Source organism: Symphodus melops, assembly GCF_947650265.1.
Source record: "Symphodus melops genome assembly, chromosome: 21".
Taxonomy (NCBI): domain Eukaryota; kingdom Metazoa; phylum Chordata; class Actinopteri; order Labriformes; family Labridae; genus Symphodus; species Symphodus melops.
This window is the reverse complement of record NC_136711.1, coordinates 3349396-3363992: the sequence shown is the minus strand read 5'-3', so window position 1 is coordinate 3363992 and position 14597 is coordinate 3349396. Positions and strand designations below refer to the sequence as shown.

Genomic DNA, 14597 nt, shown 5'->3' with positions numbered 1-14597 from the left:
TGCATCGAGAAGATTCAAAAGTCAGTGGGGTCCAACTCCAGCTTTGCCACTTCTTTTGTTTAAATTGTAACCTGACAGGCGGTGCCAAAACAAGTAGACTGCCTGCAGCTTGCGGATACACACACACACACACACACACACACACACGCGCGCGCTAATGTGCATGTAGAAAACAATATTTTAAAAGAAAATATTAATGTATAAAATCTGCCAATTTCTGCACAACCTGAATTTTGTCTCTCAACCAGATTTCTGCTGAAGCCAATTATAATCGCTTTCCTCAAAGTGAACTACCACATGTACATTTTTAATGGAATTATAAGCCAGATTGACAAGGGGCTTTTTGTTTTGCTTTCCGCTAATCTCCTCTCCCAAAATCCCCTCCTTTATGTCTTGTCATTCGGCAGTAAAAACTCCAGGCTTCCTCCACTTTCCTCTGATTTTTTTCCTCCTTTTTTTTTTGTATGCGTGGATATCAGCGAGAGAGGGAGCGAAAATACAGAGAATGTAAAGATGAGAGTGAATGTAGGGCAGTGGGGAGGAGGCCGACAAGAAAAGCAAGAAAAGGAGGAAAGAAAGGGAGGAAGTGGGGGAGGGAGAGGTGGAACAGTGGAGGAGAAACGATTGGCTGAAGACCAAAGATGAGAAAATAGACGCACTCACATAGACAAACAGTGAAATGGGTTTAGATGAAGAATCAGAGTTTGGAAGATTTGAAGATACAGGAAGAAGAGTTACGGCAGGTACAAGACAGAGAAAGTACAGATGATCTGAAAGTAGGGAGAAATAGTTGACAGACAGCACAAGTTATCTTACATATTTGCAGGATTCCTCTATTCAAACGTTTGTGCTGCTAAGACTACTTATGACGTTGACACGAGGGGAAACAAATGCAGACCTGGTTGGAGAGTTCAATAATCGGTCCTTCATTGTAAACAGGTTCGGTACACAGGGAGTCAGATAGGCTAACAGAACCTAAGGAGCAGACGAAGGTCAGTAACAGGAAGCAGGCAGGAGTCATACACAAGATGAAGAACAAGGAACGCTGGGACTGGCAACAGGAGGGAGGAAACACGGGGTCTAAGTAACACAGACAATCAGGGAGCAACGAGACACAGGTGCAGTTAATCAGGGGCGGAGCTTGTAACACAAGGTGGAGACAGAGGAGGATCTGCAACACAGAGACAAGTGTATGTAAAGCATAAGGAAACATCAATCTGAAAACATGACCTTAATCAGGCTGACTCCTGTCAGACGTGAAATTGAAAATGAACAAACAGCATCAGCAGACAGATGACGGTTAACTAAGACAGAAGAGCGAGTATCGATTGGAGCAGCATGTGCACGAGACTTCTAGACCAGGGGTGTCCAAAGTGCGGCCCGGGGGCCATTTGTGGCCCTTGAGTGGATTTTTTGTGGCCCTTGACTTCAAATCGAAGAATCAGAAGATTTTGGCCCCAGGCCTCATCAGATGGCATATTTCGTTCTTTTTTTCTTTTTCATGTTAGCGAGGGAGACCTATAAAAGCCTGACTATTCTTTCCAAAAAATTAGAACACAACAGTTTCCCACTGCAATTAGTTATTGTGTATTTACATTATTTTTTGAAGAGGTCAAAATACAAAAAGTTCCTTCGAATATTTAAAAAAAACGAACAAAAAAACCCTGTGGCCCGTGAGTGATTCTAACGCGACAATTTTGGCCCGCAAGAAAAAAAGTTTGGACACCACTGTTCTAAACCAACAGGCAACCACAACAAGATGCTGCAAAAAAAGAAGAAAAAAAGAAAAAGAAAACCTTGCCAACATTTTTTCCCTAACCTTTCATTACCTTTGCAGTGGTTGTGTTTATGCATAAGAACAGCTGTATTCTGTATCTTGTTGAATCAATTAGACAATCGCACATTGTTAAAGCACCATTGGGGAACCTTAGGACTGCCTCTCTGGGAGTGCTGGTGGCTGAAAGAGTTTTTTTTATTTTATTTTAATTTACATCAGTTCTGGGAAGACTTTGTGACTCTGCCCCGACACTTTGTGCCAACATGGGCCTAAATAAATGTCTTTTAAATGACCCCAAACTTTCCTGCTTCTACAAATGTGTCTGGTGAAGTCCTGGTTGCAGTGCATCACTTATGTCTATAACACATTTAAAGGTGTACACGTTTTTATATTTTACTGGGATAGCCTTTAGAGTTGTACGGAGGAAATGCACGTAGAGTAATTCCTCCGTTAATAGATAATAGTGTTAATAGATATTTGAGAACAACACCTCCCTCTCTGAGAGACATTTCTTGTGTCTTTAAGAACTCGCTGTCACCAAAACAGCTTCATATATAAATTAAGTTTCCCCAAAATGGATGAGTGAGCAGATGCTCAGATTCATTTTCATATTACACACACAGTTGTACATTGTGTTGAGCACAATAGCTCTGGATTCTTCCACAGTTTACGCGCTCATTGCGATGTCACCTTTAATACTCAGTGCTAAAATGATAAGTTGCCTCCAATGAAAATGTCACTTTCTGTTTTCACCAGCTTAGCACCTGCAGGAAATGGAGGTCATGTTGTCTAAATGAGAAACCACAGAGTGTTTTTGTACACTTAATAGAAAATGAAAATGCTGATGTGTGTTTGTTGGGATGTTGAGGGTGAAAGAGGAGCTGTTGTCTATCCATAAATTCTACATAATCCCAATGAATTAATTTTCATCCTGAACTAGATTCTTTAAATGCCTGCAGGTCTCTGATTTACCAAAGCAATGTTGCCTCCTTCATTAGGAGACACTTTGAATATCCCGAACATGTTGAATATTTCATTTGAAGACTTCACTGCGTCTATGAATATTCATACTTTGGCTTTTTGTGCCTCCGCTGACAAGTATTAATGGGAAAATCTTAATCCTGAAACACATGTACACATCAGCTGCTGGTTCTGTGTTTTGCTGTTTGTGGTCCTTGTTTTAAGAGTTGTCAGATAAACACAGGATGTGCTGTATCGCAACACCTCCAGCAGGTACAATGATCGCCATGTACCGCGACACTACGCCTCAGGTGGTTTAACCATTGGGCGGTTTAAAGACAGTTTTAACACCAATCTGTTCGCTAGGCAAACGGCAAACCAGCAGATGTTGCTGCAAGAGAACTGGTTCAGATAGAAGTGATTGTACCCGAGCTAAAAAGCCTCTGCATGTTTCTAATAAGCTCCAGCAGCAGAAAGCTGCTCAAACTAGGATCAATGTTGGAGATGCTTTTGAAACATGGAGAGAGGTTAGAACACAGAAAGCTTTACAGACCCATGCAGAGCTGGCTAAACACTGAAGCTACAGTGTCCACCACATGCAGAGCTGGCTAAACACTGAAGCTACAGTGTCCACCACATGCAGAGCTGGCTAAACACTGAAGCTACAGTGTCCACCACATGCAGAGCTGGCTAAACACTGAAGCTACAGTGTCCACCACATGCAGAGCTGGCTAAACACTGAAGCTACAGTGTCTGCAACAAACCTGCGTGTACCTCCACTCGAGGGAGGAGGGAGCAGTGCTCATTAGAAACATTACATATCAGAAACACATATTGCTCCTTTACGTTTAATCGTCATGTAATGTACTCACATTTCCAGTGTACCAAAAGCTTTAGGGGTGTTTTACCAACCAACAGACAATAGAGACAGAACAATTAGGTGTAAACAAACAAACGAAGTTAAACAGGACGAGATAGTTCAGGGAAGATACTGATCTGAGGTCGGCTTATTTGTGTTCTTCATTAATTCACATCCACTGGTTTTCCTCATTCAACATTTGATCATTTCTTCTTTATGTTGACAGGAAGCTTCACTGCCAATGATAATCTTAAACAACTTTTTTTGTATGTGTAAATAACGTGACTTTCAAAGGTCAGCAATGAAACTTTTATCTATTACATTTAAAAGATTTTAAATTGCATATTGATATGAGAGTGAGACGTCAGCCGAAGAAAACAATTCACTTTTAGATGTCTTTTGAGGTTGTTGTTTTTTTTATTTTTTTTTTATTTTTTAATATTTCCAGAAACTGACTCATTCTGTGGTGTTTTTTAAAGTGTATTTCATCTCCAGGAGTTCGGAGCAGGAAAAAAAAAAAGTCATCATTTATATCCAGACTCTTTTACGTTAGTGTGAGAGATGAGCAGACATCAAACAGACGAAACCTCGCTTCTATTTGAAGAGGTGACTGACTTCGGCTAAAACTTGACGATTCAAAATTTGCAGTTCCAAAAGCTGTGTTGTATCTGTGTGTGTGTGTGTGCGTGTGTGTGTGTGTGCGTGTGTGTGTGCGTGCGCGTGCGTGTGCGTGTGTGCATGTACTAGAGAGTGAGTACTCGACTTGAAGCCGAGGAGCTGCGGGGCTGTGATCAGAGGGAAGCCCGTTAATGAGTTGATCCAGGCGAGTCTTTGATGCTGCTGTTCTCTGGGAATTCTGGGAAATAAAAAAAGGGGAGGTGTTGGGATGGAGAAACGACCTTTAAACTTCTACAATCAGCAGATAAACTGCAGAGTACCTTTAGAAAAAGTCAAGACATTTTGTCATGCAGAATCAATCAATCGATCTTTATTTGTAAAGAACCGATTCATGACACAATCTTGAGACAATTTACAAAAACGTTCACTCTTTACACGTTCAGGAAATTGTTATATTAATGAAAGGAGTTTCTTGAACTGTTATGTAAGTAACTCTGGAGCAATCCAGTCTCTTAGTAAATGTCTAAATACACATTCTGTAACTTCATAGTTTCTTTTGTTAAACAGCGTAAAAAGAGCGTAAGTGGCCTGACCCAATGTAAAAACTGTTGTTTGGTTGGCCCATCATGTATGTGTGTATGTTTCACAGTAAATTACTGGATCAAGTTGTGTTCTAACATTCACGTCAACATCGATTTAAGAGATTTAAGGTTCAACGTTTCAGCTTTCTCTCAGGAGAATTTGTGGAGCGGACGGGAGATTCGGCATTCCTACGATAAAAACACGTTACACTTATACGTATTCAGAGTTTGAAAGACGTCCAGACAAAAGTACTTTAAAAACACCATTAAAACAAATATCACTGATTAAATATAGTCATGATATTTTAAAGACAACTCACTTTGTAGTTTTACGGCTGCAGGTACAAAGACGTCTCTGGAGGGGTTTGTTCTCATCCTAACTCAGGAAAAACCCGACTGAAGACACATTTGTGTGTGTCTCTGTGCCGGCTGATGCAGTTGATGTTCCTGTTGCAAGTTTATCTTTTATTGTCCAAGTGTTGGTTGTGTTTCCCGACATGCAGAGCTGAAACATGGCAGAGTTTCAGGGTGTCTGTTTGAACATAATGTGAAGACCAGAGATGATTTTAAAACGGAAGGATTTTTATTGTCAGGGATTTTAATTTACAATCAGCCCCCACAAGACAACCAAGCAAGATCATGTCTTAAAAACATGGCAATTCCTTCAACTCAGGTCGCACGCCAACAGGAACAACACCCTGCACCAACTCGCAGTCCAACTTCAGGAAATGACGTGGTACAGTATTCAAACCCTTCTCCATCCCCGTCACAGTTTCTGTCCCTGGTGAAAAAGGCAACGCTGAATCCAAAACAAGAAGAAGCTTGATAGTTGTGTCACTACCAATTAACGATACAACAGCATCAGCAATGAATGGTTCAAAACCAGAATCCTTCTCTGGGTCCACACAAACAGGTACTGCACTCAGAGGTCAAAGCACCTGACTCCTCTGGAACAGTACAACAAAGCAAGCCGGAGCATGAAAATTCAAATTGGGCTTCAACAGTGGACACTGGTCCTTCCAATGACATTCGCCACGGCAGTAATTGCTCCAGCTCGATCCGTCTGCGTAGCTTCTCCTGCTCAAACTGCAAAGCTAACAATTCCTTCTGCTGCTCAAAAGTTAGGCCTGCAGCCTGAAAAGCTACAGGTGCAGACACGGGGTCTCCTTCCTTTAACACAGTTAACCGATATCAATTCATCAGGAACTGAAATCAGCGCCTTCCACTTCAGACGTACGTCAAAGTGTTACGATCATGTAGCATAAGGTACACACACGCTCACACAGGTTTATTCAGATGAATCTCTCAGCTGCTCTGACAGCATGCAGGGCTTCAACTCAGGTAATTATAAGGTCAGGTCCTTCAGGACAAACATGAGGAGCTCACACTTCAAACAGGAAGCTAATAGATCACACACAGCAGCCCATCGACCTTTGCATATAGAGCGCTATGTCATGCAACAGGATCATGACAAGAACCTTGTGTGTGTGCATGTGTGTGCTAATGTATTCAGAATATATACTGAGGGCTTGTGTGAGTGTCCTGGGAGATTCACTTCAATGTTTTTACAGCTTATTGAATGGAGGAAGAACAGAGACGACCACAGAGGAGAAACGCCATGCAGCGAATAATGGAAGCACTTTTTTAAGATCACATTTCCAAGGAGCTTTGTGGAATAATAAGAACTTTATTAATTCATAAATCAATTAATAAATATTTTATTTTTACAGCACCAATGCCTAACAAATGTTTATATATTCTTTGTCACATTATATTTATAAACACCCAACATTAATCCATCGTCAGCAAAAAGAAACTTGAAAAGTTACAGTAAAATTTAAAAATGGCTTTTAAGAGACGGAAACCTGCAGCAGCTGCAGATTTATGTTGAACAGTCGTCTGCTGAATCTGTGCAGGTTCAGAAGGAGACAAACAAATAAACAACAACAAAGAGAGAGCTACAATGTCAGTCATGATAATGTATGTAAAGTGTTGGGCAGTAATGCATTAACGCGTTAAAGTAATAACATTTCTTATTAGTAACGAGTATATAATGCCTATATGTTATTACATTCCAGTAATAATACTACAGTTACCCACACAAACAATAACTTGTCACAGCCTTACTGTTGTTATTATTAACCCACTTCTGATTTAAAATGCAACAAGTCCCAGATTCATTTCGTAGCAACACGTTCGCCAAGCAGGAAGGCAGCTAGCTTCTTTTTTGGGCGCTGACGCAGGTAGTTTTCTCTGGTCACTGAAGTTGTTTTTTATCATAACTTTAGTTTTGTTGTCGAAAAGGAAAGATGACAAGGACATCATTTTCAGATGTAAATTTTGTCCTGGTACTTGGAAAAAAACACAACCTCAAACCTTCTTTACAACGACAGCACAACAACAGCTCATGGAAATAAATCCCACCGACGAGTCGTCTGTGGCCGCGGAGGAAAGCTGTGGCCCTGCTAATCCTACAAAACAACCAAGACTGGGTTTTAATGGCAGGCAGCTAAAGAACGAGTGGTATAATGAATGACTGTGGACAGGCAGTAATAAGTAAAGTAATATTATATTTAAAAAGAGTGTCTGATGTCTCTGTGTTATTATGGTCTGTTCCCTCCAGCTCAGACACTGATGTTATATATCATGTGTTTAACACTCAGGTGAAGTGGCCTCTATGACACAGATATCTGCTGATGTTCATCAGTAGTTGTGTTTGGGTTTATTCCGCTGCTCTGTAAATACTCGTTGGTTTTCTAAGAGACTCTTTTTGATTAGCATGTGCTCATGCTACAGCCTTTTAATGAATACCAATTATGTGTGTTATTCAGGCAATGCTTTATCTGTATTTTACTGGTCATGAGTGCGTACGGTGTGTACGACTCTGTGTGTGTGCGTGTGTGTGTGTGTGTGTGTGTGTGAGTGAGAGAGAGAGAGTATGTGAGCTCATATTAGTTCAGGTCTCGTTGGATCACATTCTCATGTACAGTTTTTACTCCAGGGAGCTGAAAAAGGTAATTAAAAATGACCATGTGACGCATGTGAAGCAGGGCTCAGAAATTGTGTGTGTGTGTGTGTGTGTGTGTGTGTGTGTGTGTGTGTGTGTGTGTGTGTGTGTGTGTGTGTGTGTGTGTGTGTGTGTGTGTGTGTGTGCGTGCGTGTGTGTTTAAAGGGGACACATTGTAAAAAATCCACTTTGACAGTGTTTTTGAACACTGATTTAAGTAACCTGAGTGTCTATCGACCCACAACATTTGAAATAAATCCATCCAGTCTTTTATTTGTGGTCTGCATAAGTCTGAACACACAGAGAAAAATGTTTTAGTTTTTTATAAGTGGCAGTATCTATGCAAACTTACATCCTTAATAATCTCAATGTGAAATAAACACTGCAGTAATGTTTAGTGTCTCGTGTGGTTTACATGTGTGTGAGAGAGAAACAGAGAGATACAGCAAGAGAGTGAGCGAGCTTGATTCTCTTATCTTCCTGCATTGATGCACAGTGAGAGCTTTGTTTGGAGGTGTCAGCTGTCAATCCTTTAATTTCATATCTACACACTCACTCAGCCTCTGTGTTCACGCATTAGGGTGCAGGATGAGTGTGTGTTTGTGTGTTCACGTCGTGAGTTTACAGCACACGGCTAATATGCGAGTCGGATGATTCCGATGCTGCAGGACTGAAGCCGCTTGACAGCACATCCAACCAACAACACAGAGGAGACTCTGGCAGACTGACACAATGTTTTGAGTCAGAGATGTTTAGTGCACCGCCTGTTTTGACCAGAGTAAATGTTGCTGACTTCACAGCTCTCCTTGGGGTGGCGGGTTTTGTTTTGTGGATATAGGATGTGACGTTGGGAAATATTTTCCCCAGCCTGCATTAGGTAAGCCTGGAGAATATTTAAAATCGTTCCCTCTGCCTTACTGCCCCGTCATGCATTCATACGTCACGGTACACATGAGGTCATACGCCCGCTGCAGCTTTCATAAAGCAACATGAGGTGACACGTTGCTGCATGTTCTGGTTATTGCACTCCAGGAGGAAAATGGAGCTGCATCAGTAAAGCTTTAACACGGCGTCTGATAAGAAGGTTGACAGAGCGTCACGTTCTCACTAGTTTTACATGCTTGTATATTTTGTGTTATCAGTCACATCCACAGCAGATGGTTTGCCTAAAGCAGGGGTGCCCAATCCTGGTCCTCGAGGGCCACTATCCTGCATGTTGTAGATGTCGCCCTCTTCCAACACACCTGATTCAAATGATTGTCTCATCATCAAGCTCTGCAGAAGCCTGATAACGATCCTGATCATTTGAATCAGGTGTGTTGGAAGAGGGAGACATCTAAAACATGCAGGATAGTGGTCCTCGAGGACCAGGATTCGGCACCCCTGGCTTAAAGACTTCAACACATACAGAAAGTCCCCTTAGCATCAGTTAAGGTTAGCTCTATGTGTTTTTTTTTCTTTTAATTGAACATCACCAACCAGCACAGTCAGCAAACATGACCATCCTTTAAGTGTTTTACAGAATATTCTCTCAACATCCGTAAAACAGCAAAAGATAAAACACAATCTTGGAACACTTCGGCGATCATCTGGTGAAGATAGAGCGTCTGGAAGTGTTTTCAGTGTAGCCTCTCCCTCTGTCCCACTGTTGAGTCTGGTTCTGCTCCAGGTGTCTGCCCGGTTTTTTTTTGGTTTTTCACAGTCAATCAATCTTCATGAATAGCTCCAATTCATAACATGTGTTATCTCAGGACTCTTCGTAAAAGAGCGTACTCTTTCTTATCTTATCTACAAAGATCTAATACGGATCTATGATGAGATTTAAGCAACTTTCAATGAAATTACAGTGACATGAAAAAAAAAACCTTCTTGAAGAGGAAGAAACCTCGAGCAGAACCAGACTCATGTTGAAAAGCCCGTCTGCTGAAACTGTGTTGGTCTTGGAAAGTGGAGAGAGAGAGAGAGAGAGAGAGAGAGAGAGAGAGAGAGAGAGAGAGGGAGAGAGAGGGAGAGAGAGAGAGAGAGAGAGGGAGAGAATATCTAAAATGTCACTGATAGTGAAATGTATTGTGAGCAGTAGCAGATAGATAGATAGATAGATAGATACTTTATTGATCCCGAGGGAAATTCAAGGCATTCAGTAGCAGTATACAGACAGGCAGGACACAAGACATTAGTTACAATACACACCCGCTGTCCCCCCTCCCCTCTGTATACAAATCCCCCAAACAGATTTAGCAGCCCCTATGTGACTAAGAATAAACATAATTATATGTTAAACCTGTGCAGTTAGCATTAGCAGTTAGACTTAAAACTAATATGGCATAATGTACATAACCTGTGAGGAGAGAAAAATATGTGTTGGTTAAAAGAGACCTGTAAACAGTTAAAGAGCCTTAGAAACAAAGTGCTGACCTTTAGAAACTAGTTACATGTGCATGTACAGAGGTGTTTGAGCTTATGCCAGAGGTGTGAGTACAGTCGTTAAACAGTCAATGCAGGAATGTAAATTGGCTCACCCACTTAAAGGAGCAGTGATTTGCATTAAGTGACCTAGACAATATGGTGAAACCAGGAGTGCTTAGGGTAATTATCGTTAAGTACCCAACTATTGATGGGCAGATTAGCATTAAGTGTTGGAGACAATAGAGTGAAACTTGACCTAATTAGGGTGATCATGTCAACCCTTACAGATGTAGCATAACACAACAGTAGGATGAAACCAGACATGATTAGGGTGATTATCTTTAAAGTGACCAGTGCTCAGTAAGGTGACTATCAATATGCATTACAGTGTCCAACTGGAGGCTGACTCTGAGGTCAGCAGTGCAGATGAGGAGTGAGAAAAAAGTGAAAAAAGATTCCAGGGATCACTGTGCGCTTCTTCCCTGCCGTGACAGTGAAGTGTTATACAGCCTTGTTGCCAGGGGGACAAAAGAGTTCTTGAGTCTGTCCGTGGAGCACGACTGTGACAGCAGTCTTTCGCTGAACATGCTCCTCTGGCCGGTGAAGGTGCTGTGCAGAGGGTGGTGTGTGTTGTCCATGATGGAGAGCATTTTGTCCAGAGACCTCCTCTCTACCACTGTCACCAGTGAGTCCAGCTCTGTACCCACCACAGAGCCGGCCCTCCTCACCAGTCTGTCCAGGCGTGCTGCGTCCCTCTTCTTGCAGCTTCCTCCCCAGCACACCATTGCGTAGAAGAGGACGCTGGACACCACAGACTGGTAGAACATCTGCAGCAGCTTTTTGCAGATGTTGAAGGACCCCAGCCTTCTCAGGAAGTACAGACGGCTCTGTCCCTTCCTGCAGGTAGTGTCCATGTTAGGCGACCAGTCCAGCTTGTCATCCAGCTGCAGCCCCAGGTACCCGTAGGTTCTGACCACCTCCACGTCGACCCCGCCGATGGAAACAGGTTCTAGATGTGGTTTCTTCCTTCGGAAGTCCACCACCATCTCCTTGGTCTTGGAGGTGTTAAGCTGCAGATGGTTGGCACTGCACCACGTCACAAAGTCCTCGATCAGGCTCCTGTACTCCTCCTCCTGTCCATCCCTGACACAAGCAACTATCGCAGTGTCGTCCGAGTATTTCTGCATGTGGCAGAGCTCAGAGTTATACTGGAAGTCCGAGGTGTACAGGGTGAACAGGACGGGGGAGAGCACGGTCCCCTGTGGTGCTCCGGTGCTGCTGACCACAGTGTCAGATGTGCAGTCCTTCAGTCTGACGTACTGTGGTCTCTCTGTGAGGTAGTCCGTGATCCACCTCACCAGGTGCGAGTCCACCCTCATCTCGGTCAGCTTGTCTCTCAGTAGGAGGGGATGGATGGTGTCGAAAGCGCTTGAGAAATCAAAGAACATGATTCTCATCACGCTGCTCCCTTTGTCCAGATGAGAGTAAGCCCTGTGTAGAAGATAGAGGATGGCATCGTCCACGCCCACCTTTGCCTGGTATGCAAACTGCAGGGGATCCTGTGCGTGTTGTACCTGGGGTCTGAGGTGTTGGAGCAGCAGCCGTTCGAAGGTCTTCATAACGTGGGATGTCAGAGCGATTGGTCTGAAGTCGCCTGGTTCACTGGGGTTCTTCTTCTTGGGGACAGGGGTGAGGCACGAGGTCTTCCAGAGCACAGGAACCTTCCCGAGCCGCAGGCTCATGTTGAAGATATGCTGAAGTGGCTCCCCCAGCTCAGCAGAGCAGGCCTTTAGCATCCTGGGACACACCTTGTCTGGGCCTGCTGCCTTCCTGGGGCGGAGTCTCTTCAGCTCCTTGCTCACCTGGTCTCTGGTGATGGTGGGGGGGAGGGGGGATGGATTGTCACTGGAGGTTGTATCTGTTCTGGTGGAGGTGTTGGGGGGAGTGAGAGGGGGGGGGGAGGTGTGTAGAGGGGTGCTGGGGGGGGGAGGAGGGGTGCTGGGGGGGGGAGGAGTGAGAGGGGGGGAGGGGCTAGCAGCTAAGTGATAACTGATCCATCTAACATCAACATTAATGAATGTAATGATGATGAAACAGGCAGGACTGATGATGTTAACCATAGAAGTTGAGCAGCTCTGTGATTCACCTTATTATTTATATGATGATGAGAATAGATGTAAGGCTGATATTATAGCTGTAGCAGCTGGAGTCAGGAGGGGTCCGTACAACCCAGAGGATCCGAACAGGAGCTCCAGGGAAGATATATGATGAGTGAGTTACATGCTACATGAAGACCATCAGACAGTGACATGCTGTAATAACATGTAAATGCACAGAGAGAGAGAGAGACAGAGAGAGAGAGAGAGAGGAGCTCAAGGCCTAAAGCAGCATAACTAACAGTTCGTCTGTATCTGAGCCGGCCTTACATGAAAGTATTAAACCTGATTTTCCTGGACGCTGACTCGTAGATGATGTCACAGTACATGGACCTGAGAGCTGAAGGCGCTACCGCCCATAGTACAGTTAAAGGTTGGGGAGGGACCACGAGCACATCTGCTTTTTGTAACGTGTTTTAAGATTACATTTTTTATGAACAGGATTTATACAGATAAAGATTGACAGATTGAATGAAGTCGTTTTCCTTATGATGCCTTAAAGTTCAGACACTTGAGAAATGACTGTTGAGAGAATAAACATCTGAGAGCAGATTTTTTGCAGCACTTGCATGCAGATATTTGTTTAAACTAACGAGACTTACATCAAAATTACATCGAAATGCATGAAGCTTGGACGTGGTTTTCTGCGTTATAGTCGATGCCCACCGGAAGCTTGCTGACATCATTAAACAACATCTGGAACGTTACAGAATCCAGAGCAGAGCCGTCATAATCTGCATTTTTCATGCAGATTAGAATTAAAATGTCCCAAGCAGGTGTTTCCCACAGCTTTAACAAAGAGATCGTCGGATAAATTATTCACAGTAGCCTCTGGGCATTTTTTACAACATCATTAATAATTTGCATTAAAGATTATTTTACAATATAATAGTTTAGATTAATATTTTAAAACCAGTGGTTCTCAACTGGTGGGTCGGGACCCAAATGTGGGTCACGTAATAAAAGCCAACATGTCAGTGAAGCACATTGTAAACATGTTTGTTTCTGTATTCTGTCACGTGTTTCGTACCCTCTGAGGTTGATGCTGCATAGTTGCGAGCTACGGTGGAAGAGTAGGTGTTGGATCCTGAGGGGTCCCCTCAAAGGAGGAGTCTTCAAAAGTGTCTTTAATACCCACGTAGAACAAGATACCGCCCAAAGACCCTTCTCATACTCAACTCACAGCGAAGCTTAAACATTTAAGTCAAGCCACAATAAGTGAAAGATTTTTTCTATATTGATTACACTTTGTGATTTCTATTCCTTTTAAAGATGTACCTGCAGTGAAGTGGTTCCTCACCAATGAAGGATTACACGTTATCGTGTGTATAACACCATCATCGCTCAGTTTTATTTAGCTCATTTTAGACATGAAATGGTAATTGGTCGTGAATGACCTTTAAATTGAGGATAACCCGGCTCCGTATTGATCGCGGGCAGGCTTGAATGTCTCTCAGTTGTGGGTTAATTCCAGGCAGAACGGCTGAAAACAATCCATGAAACGATGGCGACATTGATTGTTTTCCCTAAGTGCACTGACTCTGCTACACTGAGGTATGAAGTTCATCAAACCGCATCCTGACTACAAACACTCAGATGACCACTCTCACATGTTGACATACCTGGCTTATTTGAAAACCGATTAACTTGAATTATTTATATTTTTTATTTTCCCTTGAAATGCAGATTTTACTACTTGTTATTTTAGCATAATTTCCCATGTTAATGGGTTTTTTTTGTACCACTACACAAAGACAAAATGGAAGTGTTTGTATATGTTAAATATGTAAATGTACGATACAGACTCGAGGTGAAATGCAAGTCTGGCTTTTTAACATGGCCACTATAGAGCCTTCTCCACTTCCTAAGATACAGAAAAAAACTACAGTAGTGTTATTAGACTGACTTAGGTGAATGATTAATGGGGATGAATTAGAAACCAAAGACAAAGAGGGCAGCAGCGCCTGGAGGGCCTGAATCAGAGGCCAACAGTCAGCGCAGGTGTGTCCCCATAAACACCCCAGGACACACTCAGCGACACGTTGGTTGTATGAAACTGAAACTACAAAGACTGTAATGAAATGAATCGTCTCCGTTTGGATAATTGAGACACAACAAATGGAAAGAAAAAAGTGCTGCAGCATGTGTGTACATTTGTGTGAGTGTGTGTGTGTTTGTGTTTGTGTGTGTGTGTGTGTGTGTGTGTGTGTGTGTGTTCTTCTGTAGACCCCCC

At 42.8% G+C, this 14597-nt stretch overlaps 1 protein-coding gene across 1 annotated transcript in view; it reads right to left on the bottom strand.

Annotated features, from left to right (window-relative positions):
* The window catches only part of shisa8b (shisa family member 8b), a 40154-nt gene extending 38977 nt beyond the window's left edge, over nucleotides 1-1177 (bottom strand). The window contains exons 1-2 of the mRNA XM_079372405.1: nucleotides 1110-1177; nucleotides 817-853 (exon numbers count right to left, since the gene is read on the bottom strand). The gene's annotated coding sequence lies outside the window, so the exon portion shown is untranslated. The remainder of the gene's footprint in view (nucleotides 1-816; nucleotides 854-1109) is intronic.
* Nucleotides 1178-14597: the final 13420 nt, after the last annotated feature.